Genomic DNA, 13,209 nt, shown 5'->3' on the forward strand with positions numbered 1-13,209 from the left:
GTGGCAGAGAGCAGAGCGGGAGCAGGGGGACAGGAGGGCGCAAGAGAGAATGGTGTCCGCCGCCCCATTGCCCCCCTCAATTTATAAGCCTCGGACCAAACGTGGGGAAGTGGGATCGTCTGCACCCGTCCGTTCCACTACCCCGCAATAAGTGCGCACGTACGCGCGCACTAACTGCTCAGGGAAGTGCAACCGGCCCCCAGACGCCGCAATAAATCCGTGTGTGGGGCCCAAGGGCACGCGGCGGCGAGCCCCCGGCCCGTCGCCCGGTCCCGTCAAGCGCGTGGCTTGACAGGCCCCTCCGACTTTCGGGCACCACCTGGCGCCCGCGCGAAGCCCATGGGATCGCCTCAAGATTTTCGACGGACTCCTCGATTCCCGCCATGGCCGGGATGCTGCGATCCGGTTTCTGAGAAAACCGGCACACAGTGGGTGTTGCCGGACCCGGCGCTCGCAGAATCCGCCTTGCTCAGGGGGGAAACTGCGAAGGCCCACTCATCAGAAGACGGCGGACCTTCACGGCTTCGGGAACTACTGTCGGGGGGATGAACCCCGGGCAGGCAACAGAACCCGAATCCTTTTCAAAAATAGCAGGGCCCGCATTGCCCCGCGAACCGGTACGCGCCTGGCCGGGTCGCTCGACCCGGCAGGGCCCGCAACCCGGCAAAACTCCCCGACCAGGCAAGGTACATCAACCCGGCCACAGCAACTGGTGCAAGACAACTCGACTCAGCGCAACCAAGGCTTCCACGGCAAGCCAGCCCCACCCGTGGCGTCCACGGCAACCCAGCCACGGGTCAGCTCCCGTCCCATCCAGGTCGTACGGTGGGACGAGACCTAAACCACCGATGACCAAGACAACAGTGTTTTCACCCATGCCTGTGGTCAGCCGGGGCATGGCAACAGTGCCCCTCACCTACCCGCTAACCAAGGCTGGCGTGGCAACAGTGCTCCCGCCCTCACCGCTGACGACAGCAAGCGGCAGCCTGACGGAGAGCACTGTACACGACTCGACTCGGCCACGCCTTGACGATCGACAAGACGGCGCACAGTCCCCCTAGGCATGCGGGGCCCGCGCCTAGGGGAACCCGGCGAACCACAAGCCCACAAGCGGGACCCAGCTCAGTGTCCCGGACACCGACAATACGGACCCACTGACTCGGCATATTACCATTGTAACCCTGGGTGGGCTGATCTATAAAACCCCCCAGGAACCCACGCCTACAAAGGCCAAGGAACGAGGCATGTAAGAAAACGAGAGATGAGAGATAGAAAGGAAGAAACAGAAGCACAAGCAAGCATAGAACTAGCCACCCAACAGCAGCATCGGAGAGAAGGAGCAGCCCAAGCCTTGGCCAGCTTCCTTCCTCCTCCACACAACTCCAGGAGCAACATTGTACTATCAATCATCCAACTAAACTCGGCAGGACTAGGGGTGTTATCTCTCCGGAGAGCCCCGAACCTGGGTATGTCCGGCGTCCCATGCCCGCGCATGCCAACCTCGCCTCTGGAGCCCACCAGCGCCCTCGAGCCTCCTCCTCTCTTTAGCCATCCCTTGGCATCTGCCGTGCACCCACCACGACACTATCTTTCCTACGGGGTTAAGGAACTAGGCTTTCTCTTCTTTCTATCAGGATAGCGTGTTACTAATCTGTAGACTTATAAGATTGATGGATTCAAGTCTCAGTTCAGTTTCTACTACCTCCGTGTGTTCATAGTTGATCTCGGAACCTTGATATTGTGATGTTGGGTGGCTATGCCACCATTTTGTAGGATGTCTCAAATATTTTTGAGCATTTACAGTCGTTATGTTGTCCGAGTCGGAGCCTTGACATATATGTCGGAGCTATTATTATGACCCTAGGTGTCTTATAGAATCACCTAGTAATCTAGCCATGTTTTGTGTTCTGAGTGTGATAATTATGGCCGTCATTCTCGAAAGCATCCCCTGATGCTACTTAATAGTAGGTATTTTCCTGGATTTTTGAACCCGAGATTCACTCTACTCATTCCTGCTGATAGTGTTGCTAGTTCCTTTAGGATATTAGTAACCTTTGTGATAGTCTTCGAGGTCTGTGGTATATCATTCTTCCAAATACCATGAACCATCATTGGCAGAAGCTCTTTTGAACTAAAAGATCACAACAAGAGTACTCTTGAGGAGTTCTCCATGCTATAGTTGTGACTCTGTCAGTCCTACTTTTCTGCATGGGTTCTCCGAAAGAAGTATGTTGAACTCGTTCGACATGCTAATCTATGCATCCACAACTCAGAAAGTGATATGTTCTTTTGAGTTGTCCCTCTTAGTTGTTCCCTGACCTTTGTCTGTAACTGTTTGTCAAGAGTAGTTGTGCAATCGTGTTCATCGATGCCTTTTATCCTTGTGGTCCATCAAGCCATTCTATTCTGGAATGACTAGGAGAAACAAACTCCAGCATCTTATCCATTGCTAGGATTTGGTCAAGCAGTTGTATTCTGTAGATCAAAATGCCAACCCAGCTTTTGTTCTATTCTTCTCTGGAGTATTACCCCTTTATGTTAGGAATATCATGAGAATTGCACCATCTCTTATGAATCCTTGATGCAGTGGTACTTCCCGGCATCATTGTTCACTTCTCGGTACCCGTGTTATGGCAACCGGAATGCTGACAAGTGAATTGTGATGTGTGAAATCAAAACTCCTAGCAACTCTGTTGCTTGGTAGTTAATGGAAAATGATCTCACTCTTAGCGTGTTGGTTATTGAATCACCATTCTAAGATTGATCGTGCCACCTAGTCCATTTTCCCTGGTGCACCCCTCGATCAATGAGTTAGGATTGTAACAATTCTTTGCTCTTTTGATCATATCATGTTGCTCTGAACAGCAAGATTGTTACGAGCTTAGTAACATATTGGTGGTTCGTGATTTTCCGGATATCTTCCCGGAAGTATCACCAGATTGTCCCTTGACCGTTATGTTGAGCTCGAGATCGAGTTGGTTTCTTGTAACCACCCCTTCTCCAAGAACCTGTGTTGCATACCCCTGAGCTAGTTGGTTAAGCTAAACAACAACTTGGAGAGTTGGAAGATAAAAGCTTGTCCGACGTAGCTCATTTTAGGGGATATCTTATATGTGTGTTGAAAAAGATAATATTTTCATCGATTGACCCTCATGATCAGTTAATGGACCTATCATTTTATCCAATCTTTGATTTGAGTATGGGCTATCATCGAATCAAATCAGACCAACGATATTCGTAATGTTGTCTTACTCGTGGTTGTTCCCTTGAGCATACACCATTATATCTTTTGGGTCTGACCAATGCTATCACCTTGTTCACATAATTGTGGAACTCCACTATATGGAGACCTGGATGAATTGTTGATGAGCCCATCAGCAACATTTTACCTTCTCCATGATTTATGTTGAACATTAAGCTAGTGTTGGAAACTTTGTAACCATTGCCTTCATGTTGCGTTCATGAGGTATATGTTTGGTGCAAGAAGTGGCTTTCTCCAAGTTCACGTGCATTACGTGCAAGTTGTCGTCATGAATTCGAGAAATTTAGTTTTGCTTCCTCTGGAATCATCCCAAGTCAGTCATTGATACATCTCCAACGTATCTATATTTTTTTATTGTTCCATGCTACTATATTACCCGTTTTGGATGTTTATTGGCTTTACTTTACACTTTTATATCATTTTTGGGACTAACCTACTAACCGGAGGCCCAGCCCGAATTGTTGTTTTTTTGCCTATTTTAGTGTTTCGAAGAAAAGGAATATCAAACGGAGTCCAAATGGAATGAAACCTTCGGGAGCGATCTTTTTGGAACAAACGTGATCCAGGGGACTTGGAGTGGACGGTCAAGCAACAGAGGAGGTGGCCACAAGGGTGCCCGACGCTCCCTCTATAGGTGGGCACACACCCCACCCTCATGGGCCCCTTGAGCGTCCACCGACCTACTTCTTCCTCCTATATATACCCACGTACCCTGAAACCATCGGGGAGCACCACAAAAAACTATTTCCACCGCCGCAACCTTCTGTATCCGTGAGATCCCATCTTGGAGCGTTCGCTGGCGCTCCGCCGGAGGGGGAATCGACCATGGAGGGCCTCTACATCATCTCCAAGGCCCTTCCGCTGAGTTGTGAGTAGTTTACCACAGACCTTCGGGTCCATAGTTATTAGCTAGATGGCTTCTTCTCTCTCTTTGAATCTCAATACAAAGTTCTCCTCGATCTTCTTGGAGATCTATTCGATGTAACTCTTTTTGCAGTGTGTTTGTCGAGATCCGATGAATTGTGGGTTTATGATCAAGTTTATCTATGAGAAATATTTGAATCTCCTCTGAATTCTTTTATGTGTGATTAAGTTATCTTTGCAAGTCTCTTTGAATTATCAGTTTGGTTTGGCCTACTAGATTGATCTTTCTTGCAACGGGAGAAGTGCTTAGCTTTGGGTTCAATCTTGCAGTGTCCTTTCCCAGTGACAACAGAGGCAGCAAGGCACGTATTGTATTGTTGCCATCGAGGATAAAAAGATGGGGTTTATGTCATATTGCATGAGTTTATCCCTCTACATCATGTCATCTTTCTTAATGCGTTACTCCGTTCTTTATGAACTTAATACTCTAGATGCATGCTGGATAGCGGTCGATGTGTGGAGTAATAGTAGTAGATGCAGGCAGGAATCGGTCTACTTGTCACGGACGTGATGCCTATATACATGATCATGCCTAGATAATCTCATAATTATTCGCTTTTCTATCAATTGCTCGACAGTAATTTGTTCACCCATCGTAATACTTATGCTATCTTGAGAGAAGCCACTAGTGAAACCTATGGCCCCCGGGTCTATCTTCTATCATATAAGTTTACAATCTAGTTTTATTTGCATCTTTACTTTTCCTATCTATATCATAAAAATACCAAAAATATTTATCTTAGCATATTATGTCTATCAGATCTCACTTTCGCAAGTGGCTGTGAAGGGATTGACAACCCCTTTATTGTGTTAGTTGCGAGGTTCTTGTTTGTTTGTGTAGGTGCGTGGGACTTTTGAGGAGCCTCCTACTGGATTGATACATTGGTTCTCAAAAACTGACGGAAATACTTACGCTACTATTGCTGCATCACCCTTTCCTCTTCAAGGAAAACCAACGCAAGCTCAAGACGTAGCAAGAAGGATTTCTGGCGCCGTTGCCGGGGAAGCTTCCACCAATTCAAGTCAAGATTCGGCCTCCCGCCAACATGCAATTTTTGGCGCCATTGCCGGGGAGGTCTTCGCTCAAGTCAAGACATACCAAGTACCCATCACAAACTCATCTCCCTCGCATTACATTATTTGCCATTTACCTCTCATTTTCCTCTCCCCCACTTCACCCTTGCCCTTTTATTCGCCCTCTCTTTCCCAATCTCCTCTCTTTTTCGCTTGGCTTTTTGTTTGCTTGTGTGTTGGATTGCTTGTCGCGATGGCGCAACATAATACCAAATTGTGTGACTTTTCCAGTACCAATAATAATGATTTCCTTAGTACTCTGATTGCTCCTCTTAATGATGTTGAGTCTTGTGAAATCAATGTTGCTTTGTTGAATCTTGTTATGAAAGATCAATTCTCCGGCCTTCCTAGTGAAGATGCCACTACCCATCTAAACAACTTTGTTGATTTGTGTGAGATGCAAAAAAAGAAATATATGGATAATGATATTGTTAAATTGAAGTTATTTCCATTTTCACTCAGAGATCGTGCTAAAGTTTGGTTTTCGTCTTTGCCTAAGAATAGTATTGATTCATGGAATAAGAGCAAAGATGCTTTTATCTCTAAGTATTTTCCTCCCGCTAAGATCATCTCTCTTAGGAACGATATTATGAATTTTAAACAGCTTGATCATGAGCGTGTTGCCCAATCTCGGGAAAGAATGAAATTTATGATTCGCAAATGCCCTACTCATGGTTTGAATTTATGGATGATCATACAAAATTTTTATGCCGGATTGAATTTTGCTTCTAGAAATCTTTTAGATTCGGCCGCGGGAAGCACTTTTATGGAAATCACCTTAGGGGAAGCTACTAAACTCCTTGATAACATTATGGCTAATTATTCTCAATGGCACACCGAAAGATCTACTAGTAAGAAAGTGCATGCTATAGAAGAAATTAATATTTTGAGTGGAAAGATGGATGAACTTATGAAATTGTTTGCTACTAAGAGTGCTCCTATTGATCCCAACGATATGCCTTTATCTACTTTGTTTGAGAATAATAATGAATCTATGGATGTGAATTTTGTTGGTAGGAATAATTTTGGTAACAATGCTTCTAGAGGAAACTTTAATTCTACACCGTTCCCTAGTAATTCCTCTAATAATTATGGAAATTCCTACAATAATTCTTATGGAAATTTTAATAAGATGCCTTCTGATTTTGAGAATAGCTTGAAAGAATTTATGATCTCTCAAAAGAATTTTAATGCTTTGCTTGAAGAAAAATTGCTTAAAGTTGATGATTTGGCTAGGAACATTGATAGACTTTCGCTTGATGTTGATTCTTTGAAACTTAGATCTACTCCTCCTGAGCATGATATCAATGAGTCTCTCAAAGCTATGAGAATTTCCATTGATGAGTGCAAAGAAAGAACAGCTAGATTGCGTGCTAAGGAAGATTGCTTTGTAAAAGCGTGTTCTTCTAGTTTCCATGAAAACAATGATGAAGATCTAAAAGTTATTGATATGTCCCCTATTAAATCTTTGTTTTGCAATATGAATCTTAATATTGATGGGACTGGAGATGAGTCAACTTTAGTTAAAAGGCGTCCCAATGATTCGGAGTTTTTAGATCTTGATGCTAAATTTGGTAAAAGTGCGATTGGAGAGGTCAAGGCTTTAAATAGCATTGAACCCACTATCTTGGATTTCAAGGAATTTAATTGTGATAATTGTTCTTTAGTAGATTGTATTTCCTTGTTGCAATCCGTGATGAATTCTCCTCATGCTTATAGTCAAAATAAAGCTTTTACCAAACATATTGTTGATGCCTTGATGCAATCTTATGAGGAAAAACCTAATTTGGAAGTTTCTATACCTAGAAAACTTTATGATAAATGGGAACCTACTATAAAGATTAAAATTAAAGATCATGAGTGTTATGCTTTGTGTGATTTGGGTGCTAGTGTTTCCACGATTCCGAAAACTTTATGTGATATTCCAGCTTTCCATGATTTTGATGATTGCTCTTTATATTTGCACCTTGCGGATTCCACCATTAAGAAGCCTATGGGAATTATCAATGATGTTCTTATTGTTGCAAATAGGAATTATGTGCCTGTAGATTTTATCATTCTTGACATTGATTGCAATCTTTTTTGTCCTATTATTCTTGGTAGACCTTTCCTTAGAACGATTGGTGCGATTATTGATATGAAGGAAAGGAATATTAGATTCCAATTTCCATTAAGTAAGGGCATGGAGCACTTTCCAAGAAATAAATTTAAATTACCTTATGAATCTATCATGCGAGCTACTTATGAATTAGATGCCAAAGATGGCACCACTTAGATCTATCCTCACTTTTATGCCTAGCTTAGGGCGTTAAACAATAGCGCTAGTTGGGAGGCAACCCAGTTTTATTTTTGTTTTTTTGTTTTTGATTCTGTTTAGTAATAAATATTTCATCTAGCTTCTGTTTAGATGTATTTTCATGTTTTAATTAGTGTTTGTGCCAAGTAGAACCTATAGGACAACCTATGGTAATAGTTAACTTGATTCTGCTGAAAAACAGAAACTTTGCGCGCACGAAAATAATTTTAGTAATTCACACAAATGTGCTTTTGCGTTGATTCTTTTTGCTGTATATCAATAGACAAATTTCCCAGTACTTCCTATTTTGGTAAGATGTTTAGAGTTCCATAAGTATTCTAGAGTTACAGATTGCTACAGACTGTTCTGTTTTTGACAGATTCTGGTTTTCGTGTGTTGTTTGCTTATTTTGATGCATCTATGGCTAGTATTAAGTGGTATGAACCATAAAGAAGTTGTAATACAGTAGGTTTAACACCAATATAAATAAGTAATGAGTTAATTACAATACATTATGTGGTGGTTTTTCTTTCTTGCACTAACGGAGCTTATGAGATTTCCTGTTGAGTTTTGTGTTGTGAAGTTTTCAAGTTTTGGGTAAATATTTGATGGACTATGGAATAAGGAGTGGCAAGAGCCTAAGGTTGGGGATGCCCATGGCACCCCAAGATATTCAAGGATAACCAAAAGCCTAAGCTTGGGGATGCCCCGGAAGGCATCCCCTCTTTCGTCTTCGTTCATCGGTAACTTTACTTGGAGCTATATTTTTATTCGCCACATGATATGTGTTTTGCTTGGAGAGTATTGTATGATATTAGTATTTGCTTTTTAGTTTACCACAATCATCCTTGCTGTACACAACTTTTGGGAGAAACCCACTTGATTGGAATTTATTAGAATACTCTATGTGCTTTACTTATATCTTTTGAGCTAGATAGTTTTGCTCTAGTGCTTCACTTAAATCTTTTAGAGCATGGCGGTGGCTTGATTTTGTAGAAATTGGTGATCTCTCATGCTTCACTTATATTATTTTGAGAGTCTTTTATAACAGCATGGTATTTGCTATGGTTATAAAATTGGTCCTAGAATGTTGGGCATCCAAGTTGGGTATAGTAAAAACTATCATAGGAAGTGAATTGGATGCTATGATCAATTTGATACTTGATAATTGTTTTGAGATATGGAGGTGGTGATATTAGAGTCATGCTAGTTGGGTGATTATGAATTTAAAGAATGCTTGTGTTGAAGTTGGCAAGTCCAGTAGCATGCACGTATGGTAAAAGTTGTGTAACAAATTTGAAACATGAGGTGTTCTTAGATTGTCTGTAACATCCCAAATTTCTAAATTTTGGAATGTTATATTAAATAGATAGTTTTGATTGTTTGCTTGATTGATTGACTGAAAGTGAGTGTAATTTGAAAAAAAATTGAAAGTTAAATGAGAGGGAATAAAAGGACTTTCCCAAACTTTCACCTTGCATTCATGATCTCCGTGAATTCAAATTATTTTCGCCACAAAACCCTGGAGAGAAGATGACATGACTTCTTCCATTTAAATAAATGAAAGGGGTTTTGAAAAGATTATTTTATTTGGAAATATTTCCCAATTCACAAACTTTAAGCAACTCAATGATTTTCACGGGAGAAGATAAAATAACTTCTGCAAAACATACGAAATATGAGTTGGAAGTTTAAAATAGGTCAAATTTAAAGTCCCTTTGAAATCATTTTCTATTTGGAGTTATTTTGGTTTTTATTCAAATTATTTTTGTCCAAAAATAAGTTACATTGAAATTAGGGTAAAATGATTCCCTATAGTAGAAAAATGGAGAGAAATAAATTTGAAATTATTTTGGTATTTTTAAAATGATTTTTATGAGGTTTTATTGCAACAGTAGCACTCTTTGCTTTATTTGAATTTTTTTGGATTTATTTGACGTTAGAAAAATGTTCATGCTATATGAAATATGTTTCTGAAAATTTTGATATATAATATGCCTATATAAAATATTTTATTTTATTTTCGTTATTCAGTATTTCCTTTTCTGTTTCTATTAAAAAACGGCACATGCGCAGGCAATTAACTGTCACCCCCAAGCATAGCATAGTAGCAGCAGGCCGGCCCGTTTTTCTTTTGTTTTCTTTCTTTTCAATAATGTTTAGTTTTTTTTGTGAAACAAATTTCAAAAAAAATAGACTTCGAAATAAAAAAACTGCCGAAGGCTTTAGGCCCGTGCGAGCTTTCCTCGTTTGTTTCATTTATTTTTCGTCTACGTTTAGTCCCACATTGCCTAGCCTTTGAGCCCTAAACCTCTTTTCCACCTATAAGTATAGATCCATAGGGCCCCCAAAAATCATCCGATTCGGGTTAAATCAATATTTTGGTTTGACTAGATTCACTAAAAATATATATTTCTCCTCTCCAACGGAAATTCTGGAAGTCGTCTCCTCTCTCTGAAGTCGTCTTTTCTCTACCTTATAAAGTATCTTTCTTTGTTTTTTTTATTTACTATCATAGCTTATTATGTAGATATTTTTCTTCCGTAAAACAGCTTGGCCCTGATTTTTCAAATAGCCATAACATTTTACTCGTTCGTTCAAATTAGACGAAACCAATGCCAATGTTTCCGTCTTGATTCCACCTATCTAGTGAATCTATCAAATAAAGTTTTTGCAACTTTCAAATTTCGAAATTTGTTTCATACTCAAAAAATTTTTGATCATATCTTGTTATCCGTACCTCCGTTTTCGATGAAACCAACGCCCACTTCTTCGTTATGATCCCCTCTATCCAGTAACACAACTCAAACATGTTTTTGAAAGTTTAAAATTTGAATTCAATCATATTTGTATTCAAACTTCGTTTGATCATAACTCGAGTTTTATAACACCGTTTGAGTTGATTCTTTTTGCAAATCGAAGCTCTTGACCTAAACTTTCTAATAAGGCCAAATTCACATAATATTAGTACTGTTAGAAATTGTTTTATCTTGCAAGAGTTATTTGCTTGGTTTTAATGTTTTCTGAATTGTTTCCTCTATTCTTTCCGATCTTTTAAATGATTGCTTATGCGTGGTTACTATTGCTTGCTTACGATATATTGAACAGAGTGTGACGAATAGAACTATCAGGAGTTGAGTGTGAATCATCTTCATCAACAGTACAGGCAAGTTCACACTTTGATCATACCTCTTTACTACCCATTTTTATTGCATTAGATCAATCCTCCAACAATTGCATGATTAGGATCTGATTGATATGTGGGTTTTGGGAAATAGATGAGGTAGTACCTATTGTCCTGTTTATTATCAAACCCTTGGGAGTTACTTCAACGTTATGCTTATATTGCTATGCTCGTAGACGTGGATTGGGTTTGAGTGTATCCATGACAGATGTGAGTTGTTAATTAATGGCTCAACTTAAGGTGGCAACTTAAATACACATATGGGTGGATTGAGGCACCTAGGGAATCCAGTGTTGCCTGTTTTTTTGGAAATCCTGGGGTTCCGTGTGATTATCCTATGGACTGCCACCCAGGCTCAAAGGGGTCATGAGATTATTCATGCTAGAAACTTCATGTGCAGCCGCAAGCTACTATGGGCTCTAGCATAGTTGAGTATGTTGTGTGACCTTGATACGTCCATTTTGCATCATGCTTTTATATCAATATTTATTACATTATGGGCTGTTATTACACATTATATCTCAATACTTATGGCTATTCTCTCTTATTTTACAAGGTTTACCATGAAGAGGGGGGATGCCGGCAGCTGGAATTCTGGCTGGAAAAGGAGCAAACATTGGAAACCTATTCTGCACTGCTCCAAAAATCCTGAAACTCCACGAAACTTATTTTTGGAAGAAATAAGAATTATTGAGCGGAAGAAATACCTCAGGAGGCCCACACCCTGGCCAGGAGGGTGGGGGCATGCCCACCCCTACTAGGCGCGCCCCCCTGTCTCCTGGGCCCCCTGGTGGCCCCCCGGTGTCCATCTTCTGCTATATGAAGGCTTTTACCCTGGAAAAAATCGAGGGCAAGCTTACGGGACGAAACTCCGCGTCCATGAGGCGAAACCTTGGCGGAACCAATCTAGAGCTCTGCAGAGCTGTTCTGCCGGGGATACTTCCCTCCGGGAAGGGGAAATCATCACCATCGTCATCACCAACAATCATCTCATTGGGAGGGGGTCAATCTCCATCAACATCTTCACCAGCACCATCTCCTCTCAAAACCCTAGTTCATCTCTTGTATCCAAACCACAAATTGGTACCTGTGGGTTGCTAGTAGTGTTGATTATTCCTTGTAGTTGATGCTAGTTGGTTTACTTGGTGGAAGATCATATGTTCAGATCCTTAATGCATATTATTACTCCTCTTTTATGAACATGAATATGCTTTGTGAGTAGTTACGTTTGTTCCTGAGGACATGGGTGAAGTCTTGCTATTAGTAGTCATGTGAATTTGGTATTCGTTCAATATTGTGATGAGATGTATGTTTTCTTTTCCTCTAGTGGTGTTATGTGAACATCGACTACATGACACTTCACCATTATATGGGCCTAGAGGAAGGCATTGGGAAGTAATAAGTAGATGATGGGTTGCTAGAGTGACAGAAGCTTAAACCCTAGTTTATGCATTGCTTCGTTAGGGGCTGATTTGGATCCATATGTTTAATGATGTGGTTAGGTTTACCTTAATACTTCTTTTGTACTTGCGGATGCTTGCAATAGGGGTTAATCATAAGTGGGATGCTTGTCCAAGTAAGGGCAGTACCCAAGCACTGGTCCACCCACATATCAAAGTATCAAAGTACCGAACGCGGATCATATGAGCGTGATGAAAACTAGCTTGACGACAATTCCCATGTGTCCTCGGGAGCTCCTTTCTCATTATAAGAAATTGTCCAGGATTATCCTTTTCTACAAAAGGATTGGGCCACCTTGATGCACTTTATTTACTTTCATTGCTTGTTACTCGTTACATATCTTATCACAAAACTATCTATTACCTACAATATCAGTGCTTGCAGAGAGAACCTTACTGAAAACCGCTTATCATTTCCTTCTGCTCCTCGTTGGGTTCGACACTCTTACTTATCGAAAGGACTATGATAGATCCCCTACACTTGTGGGTCATCAACACTCTTTTCTGGCGCGGTTGCCGGGGAGTGTAGTGCTTTTGGTGAGTGGAACTTGGTAAGGAAACATTTATATATTGTGCTGAAATTTTCTGTTACTTGTCACTATGGAAACTAATCCTTTGAGGGGCTTGTTCGGGGTATCTTCACCCCGACCAGAAGAGCAAAGAGTTGCTCCTCAACCTACTGAACTTTTTGAAAATATTTACTTTGAGATTCCTTCGGGTATGATAGAGAAACTGCTAGCTAATCCATTTGCAGGAGATGGAACGTTGCATCCCGATTTACACCTTATCTTTGTGGATGAAGTTTGTGGATTATTTAAGCTTGCAGGTATTCCCGATGATGTTGTCAAAAGGAAGGTCTTCCCTTTATCTTTGAAGGGAGATGCATTGACATGGTATAGGCTATGTGATGATACGAGATCTTGGAATTATAAACGATTGAAGTTGGAATTTCACCAGAAGTTCTATCCTATGCATCTTGTTCATCGTGATCGTAATTACATATATAATT

The sequence above is a fragment of the Triticum dicoccoides genome, chromosome 4B (assembly GCF_002162155.2).
Source record: "Triticum dicoccoides isolate Atlit2015 ecotype Zavitan chromosome 4B, WEW_v2.0, whole genome shotgun sequence".
Lineage (NCBI taxonomy): Eukaryota > Viridiplantae > Streptophyta > Magnoliopsida > Poales > Poaceae > Triticum > Triticum dicoccoides.